Genomic DNA, 7,150 nt, shown 5'->3' with positions numbered 1-7,150 from the left:
GAACCTATGTGCATTTTACCTCTTCTAATTAAGAAATTGTCTTAAAACAGGTCACGCGCACGTGTACCCATTTGTTTGGCGCGTCAAAAATCATGTCACGCGTACGTGTCCACAATAATAATGCTTATTAATAAGAGCAGAGGACTTCATTCAACATGAAAAAATGGAAGCCTATACTGTCAAAGTAGAGACTTCTTTGCAGCTTTAACTCCAACGAATAGGGTGACGTCAACCAAACGGATTATAATGTCTGATAATTCAACACATCCAAACGGGCAAATTACAACAATATGAATCCATATAAACCATATCTAAAAAGAAATAAGATAATATGACAAGTAATGGAAGCAAACAACCGCTTAAAACTTTAGATTTGATTCGATAGTTAAATAAACAAACATCACAAATGGCAGGCTGAAAATACTAGATCAAAATAGATTTACAAATTATAGAAGCATGAAATTAAGCTAAGATAGTAAGAGAGGGAGAAATAATCCTCAAGTAAACCTGAAATTTGATTGATTTATAGTTTTGAACTCGAGAATATGACGAAACGCGGTCGAGAACTCGAGCAAACACCACTCCGATCTCAAGAGAACTCCATAATCGAAATCCCAAAATCAGGATTGAGAGGAAGGAAAATCAGAAATCTTCTTTTGGTTGTAGCTTCGATTTTTTTTGTTTGGGTGTTCTGGAATGAAGACTAAAACGAAGATCTGGAATCGAACTTGAAGTCAAATTCAAATTCAGAGAAAATTGGGTTCTCCTTTCAGACCATGTCAGAATCTCCGTTCTGTTTTGACCTTCATTTTCGCGTGAGGGGCTGGGGTTTGGGGACGGTTCTGGTGTCTTAGGTGGAGGTTTGGGTGGTTCACCAGATTTCTTACTAGATCTATCACTGGTAGCGTCACTGGGTGTGAGATGAAGAAGCATGGAACGAATGAGGGGATCTGATCCGGCTGTTGTTGTGACCGTTGGGTTTTGTTGTTGAGGAAGATGACTGGCCATTGGTGCGTTGGTGGGTGGTCTCCCGGAGTAAATAGGGTGGCTGGTGAGAGGTGGGAGACGACGACGACGAAGAAGAAGAAGAAGAAGAAGAAGAAGAAGAAGAAGAGGGGAGGGGGTGCTGTTATGGCGGTGGCCAAATTTCAGGCGACTAGTTCCGGTGGCGACTTTTAGAGACCAGGCGTCCCTGCTGCTTCTGTTCTTGGAGTTGAGAAGAGGGGATCTTTTTTTTTTGTCAAAAAACGGCTACCCCCAAACATAGACTCTAGGTTTCTTTTAATATCTAGTTCTAGGGGTATTTTGGGCTAGGTCCGAATTGGGCCAAATTAGGGCCAAATTTACCTTTAAAATGGCCATTTAACTCTACTAGACTAAAAATATCAGCTCCTAAAATAACAACTACAAAATTATCAAACCATTTCTAATTCATTTAAGTAAAATTAAAAATTAAAAATTAAAAATTAAAAGTGAAACTATTTTATATCAATTAGCTAAATAAAAGAAAAATATTTTTGTAATTTTTATTTTTGTGAAAAAATAAAGTAAAAGAGTCAAATCTAATTGAAATAGTGATATTAGGCCTAAACTAAATATTTAAATGCTAAAATATATAAAATCTTGGGGAGGGTAAAAAATCACATGTCTACAGAGACTATCAAGATGACACATCAAGTGATTGCTATTGTGCACTCAATAGCTCCAAAAATGGAAGATCTCGATGCATTCACAATCCCTTGTACTATTGGAAGCGCCGACTTTGCCAAAGCTTTGTGTGATTTGGGGGCGAGTATCAACTTGATGCCCTATTCGGTGTTCAAAACTTTGGGAATTTGGCAACCAAGACCCAAATCTATGAGGATGCAAATGGCGGACCGTACTATGAAGAGACCATTGGGTATTATTGATGATGTGTTGGTTCTTGTTGATAAGTTCATCCTTCCGGCGGACTTTGTAATTCTTGATTGAAAAGTGGACTATGAGGTACCTATAATCTTGGGTAGACCTTTCTTTGCTACAGGGAAGGCTCTTGTTGATGTGGAGGCCGATGAGCTCACCTTCTGGGTGGGCGATGAGAAGGTGATTTTCCATGTGTGCAAATCTATGAGGCAATGCAAAGCAATGAAGCATGTTCAGTTGTGGACTTAGTGATCGAAGTGATTGTTGATGATACTAGTGTCGTGATGAATGTTGATTATACTTTGGAAGTCATATTGCTTAACCATGATGATGATGAGAAGGAAAGTTATGTGGGATGTGTAAATGCATTGCAAGGAATAGGGTCGTACACTTATGAACCCCAAAAATTGTCCTTAGATTTTGAGAACAAGAAGACTCCTCAAACAAATCCCTCAATCGAGGAGCCTCCTACTTTAGAGTTAAAGCCATTGCCTCCACATCTTAGGTATGAGTTTCTTGGCCCGTGTTCTACTTTACCAGTTATTCTTTCCTCTTGCTTGACTAACGTACATGTAAATTCTACTTTGGTAGTGCTCCAAAAGAGGAAGAAAGCTATAGGATGGACATTGGCGGATATTTGGGGTATAAGCCCCACCTTTTGCATGCACAAGATTATTTTGGAGGAGGATGCCAAACCCTTTTTGAACATCACAGAAGATTAAATGAAGCAATGCAAGAGGTGGTGAAGAAGGAGATCATATGGTTGGATGTCGGGGTTGTTTACCCCATTTCTAATAGCTCGAGGACTCCTCCGGTGCAATGTGTCCCAAGAAAGGGGGCGTAACTGTGGTAACAAATGACAAGAATGAGTTGATCCCCACAAGAATCGTCACTGGGTGGAGAGTGTTCATGGACTATAGGAAGCTTAACAAAGTCACTCAGAAAGATCATTAACCTATTCCATTTCTTGATCAAATGCTTGATAGGTTGGCCAGACGAGTTTTTTATTGTTTCCTTGATGGATATTCCGGCTACAATCAAATTATTATTGCTCCGGAGGACCAACAGAAGACTACTTTCACTTGTCCCTATGGCACCCTCGCATTCTCGCGGATGCCATTTGGGTTATGCAATGCACCGACAACTTTATAACGGTGTATGATGGATATCTTCACCGACATGGTGGATGATTTTCTTGAGGTCTTCATGGATGAATTTTCTGTGGTCGAAAACTCATTAGATGATTTCTTGAAAAACTTGGATAAGGTCTTGGCAAGATGTGAGGAAACAAACTTGGTTTTGAATTGGGAGAAGTGTCACTTCATGGTCGAGGAAGGCATTGTCCTCGGCCACAAAATTTCAAAGCATGGTATTGAGGTCGACAAGGCCAAAATAGAGGTGATCTCTAAACTCCCACCCCTACATCCGTGAAGGGAGTGAGGAGTTTCTTGGGTCATGTGGGGTTCTGTCGCTGATTCATCAAGGACTTTTCTAAGGTGGTAAATCCCTTGTGTAAACTTTTGAAGAAGGATGTCAAGTTCCATTTCAACGAGAATTGTGTGAAGGCATTCGAATTGCTCAAGTTCAAATTGACTACTACTCCTATTATCACCGCACAAGATTGGAGTTTGCCTTTCGAGCTCATGTGTGATGCAAGTGATGTGGCGGTTGGAGCAGTGTTGGGGCAACGTATCAACAAAATCTTCCATCCGATCTACTATGCTAGTAAGACCATGAATGATGCCCAAGTCAACTACATAGTGACCGAAAAAGAGCTCCTTGCTATTGTCTTTGCTATGGAGAAGTTTCGCCCGTACTTGATGGGTACAAAGTTGATTGTCCACACTGACCATGCAGGCTTAGGTATTTGATGAGCAAGAAATATTCTAAGGAAAGACTGATGCGGTGGGTGCTCCTATTGCAAGAGTTTGATCTCGAGATTCAAGATCGCAAGGGTAGTAGAAACCAAGTGGTGGGCGACTTGTCCGGTTTAGAGGAGGAGGGGGCCACATGACGGCCTTGAGATAATTGATTCCTTTCTCGACGAGCAACTTCTAGCCATTTCAATTGCCAGTATGCCATGGTTCGCCGAGTTAGCCAATTATCTTGTAGAGTGGTATTCTACCGAATAAGTTCTCTTCAAACCAAAGCAAGAAGCTCAAATGGTATTACCTTGACTATTATTGGGATGAGCAGTATCTCTTCCAGATTTGTACCAATGGTGTGATTCGATGATGGGTACCGGAGGAATAAGAAGTGAAAATTCATGAGGCTTTTCACTCTTCACCATATGGTGGTCACCATGGGGGAGTTAGGACAACAACAAATATGTTGAGTTATGGATTCAATTGGCCCACTCTTTACAAGGACGCTAGCGATCTCGTCAAGCGTTGTGATGAATGTCAAAGGGTCGGTGGGATTTCAAAGAAAAATGAGATGCCCCTCAGCACCATCTTGGAATTGACATTTTTTATGTGTGGGACATTGACTTCATAGGTCCGTTCGTGAGATCTTGTGGGAACACTTACATATTAGTAGATGTGGATTATATGTCAAAGTGGGTGGAAACCGTGGAACAATGAAGCTCGAAGTGTGGTGGCATTTTTGAAAAAGAACATCTTCACGAGATTCGGTACTCCAAGGGCCATTATTAATGATGGGGTATCGCACTTTTGCAACAAAGATTTTGATACCTTACTCACAAAGTATGGTGTCACTCACAAAGTGTCGACCCCCTATCATCCTCAAGTAAGTGGGCAAGTGGAAGTCTCCAATCGGGAGATCAAGAGTATTTTGTCAAAAATAGTGAATATCAACCGGACGGATTGGTCCAAGAAACTTGATGATGCTCTTTGGGATGATAGGACGGCTTACAAAATACCGATTGGTATGTCTTCGTACCGCTTAGTGTTTGGGGAAAGCTTGTCACCTTTTGGTGGAACTTGAGCACAAAGCTATGTAGGCATTGAAGAAGCTTAATCTTGAATGGGATGTCGCCGCCAACTTGAGGGTGGCACAATTGAATGAGCTTTATAAATTCCGGTACCATGCTTATACAAGTCCGTCTTTATACAAGGACAAGATGAAGTACCTTCATGACAAGAACATCCAAAACAAGGAGTTCAAAGAAGGTGATTTTGTGTTATTGTTCAATTCTCAGTTGCGGATGTTTCCGGGAAAGTTGAAGTTTAAGTGGAGTGGTCCATTTAAGGTTGTGAATGTGACACCCTTTGGTGCATTAGACTTGAAGAACAAAAATTATGAAATGTTTAGAGTCAATGGTCACCGGGTGAAACATTATTTTGGCAAAGTTGATGATGGGCATGTCGTGGCGTTAATTCATTTTAAGTGATTGACGGTAATCTGCGTCGTGTCGCAATGTTAAATCAGGCGCTTCTTGGGAGGAAACTCATGTTTATTTTCATTTTTCATTTTCTTATTTGTTAGATAGATTTTGTTTTGAGATATATGGTTTAGAAAAGAATTGTAGGAATGAGTGTGCATTGCAGGGACTGTGTTAAAAAAATAAATGTGCGGCCCACACAATTGTGAATGCAACCGTAGAGTTTGAATGCAACAGTAGAGAAGACTCTATGGCCGCACAATTCTTTGTGCGGCCGCACAACTGGAAACCCAAGAATATGAACTCTCTGAAGTTTTGAGTCGCAGAGAATAGGCCATTCTGCTTCCGCACACAAAAATGTGCGGACCGCACAAATTTCTAGTGTCGCACTCACTTTCGTGTGGACCGCAAAATCTCAGCAAAGGTCCAGGTAAAGAGTGCGGACCGCAATCAAAATTGTGCGGCCGCACTCAACACAACTTTTGTTGGCCCAAGTAAAAGAGAAGTTTTGAAGATTAACAAAAGAACTCAGACATGGGCTAGGTCCATCTTGTGAGGCACAATAGTGATCAACCCAAACATGTGAGATGCACGTGAAGGAGATAGGCCTAACTTATTAGAAGTAATATCTCCTGATCATGATCGAAAATGTTGCATATTAGATAAGGAGAAAGACTCTTTACACAAAGAGAACACGATTTAGGAAAAAGATAAGAGTTAGAGTATGAGATCAACTAGAATTCTTTCACCATGGAAGAGTAGCATCTATATCCTAGTCAATCTCTAATTGCTAACTCCTTAAATATTAGAGTTGTTATTTTTTATAGGCAATGCACATAAGTTGAAGTTAAACGTGAATTGATAGCAATTTTGCAAGTAATTTATGTGTGATTCAAGCATGCAATCCTGAAGCTACTTGAACCAGATAGAAGAACCAGTTCCAAGTGTCTATCTTTTATACTAGTTCAATTGTAGTAGGTGATTTTACATTGTACTTTTAGCTTATTTAGAAGCAATTGTATATGGTACTTAGAGTTTTCAAGTTAGAGTTAACTTGAATTTATCGCAACAGTTGAGGTTGTGTGCCATAATGAGATTAGAGTTAATCCTAGGTTTACAAAAGAGTTTTTGTAAATGCAGTTTTTCGCATGGAGAATTTGGGAAAATCCTACTGGAAAGTAGGTCGTGGTTTTTTTTTCACCTTTTGAGCCAAGTGTTTTCCACGTAAAATCTCTGTGTTATTTATGTTCTTTACTTATTATTCCGCAAACAATAGTAGTTGGAACACAAAGAAGAACCAGGTCCTTCTATAATCAATTTAAGCGAAAATTGGGTACCACACAAATCACCCCCCTCTTGTGTGGTATTGAAGTATAAAACATCAATTAGTATCAGAGCGGGTTATCCTTGAAGAGGCTAACACCTTAGGAACAGATCAAAATGAGTGCACTACCTGGAAACTGGGAAGGGCAATCCACTGCTTGGCGTCCACTCTTTAATGGCCAGTACTATTCCCAGTGGAATAACAGGATGAGAGAACACATCATAGGAGAAGCCTATGAACTCTATGACATAGTCACTAATGGTCCACTGGCTACTACAAAGAAAAATGCTGAAGGGGTGGACATGCCAAAGACAAGAGTTGACTGTACTGCTGAAGATTTGAAGAAATGGGAAAAGAATGCCAAGGCCAAGAAATGACTGTACTGCTAAGGAGATATGGGACACTCTACAAGTGGACCATGAAGGAACTCCTCAAATAAAGAGATCAAGAGGAATATTGTTATATTCTCAATATGAGAATTTCACCATTAAGGAAGGAGAAACTATCCAAGAGATGTACACAAGGTTCACAACAATAACAAATGAACTTAAGTCTCTTGGAAGAATTATCCTTGAAGATGA

The sequence above is a fragment of the Nicotiana tabacum genome, chromosome 3, assembly GCF_000715075.1.
Source record: "Nicotiana tabacum cultivar K326 chromosome 3, ASM71507v2, whole genome shotgun sequence".
Lineage (NCBI taxonomy): Eukaryota > Viridiplantae > Streptophyta > Magnoliopsida > Solanales > Solanaceae > Nicotiana > Nicotiana tabacum.
This window is presented reverse-complemented; position numbering follows the sequence as displayed.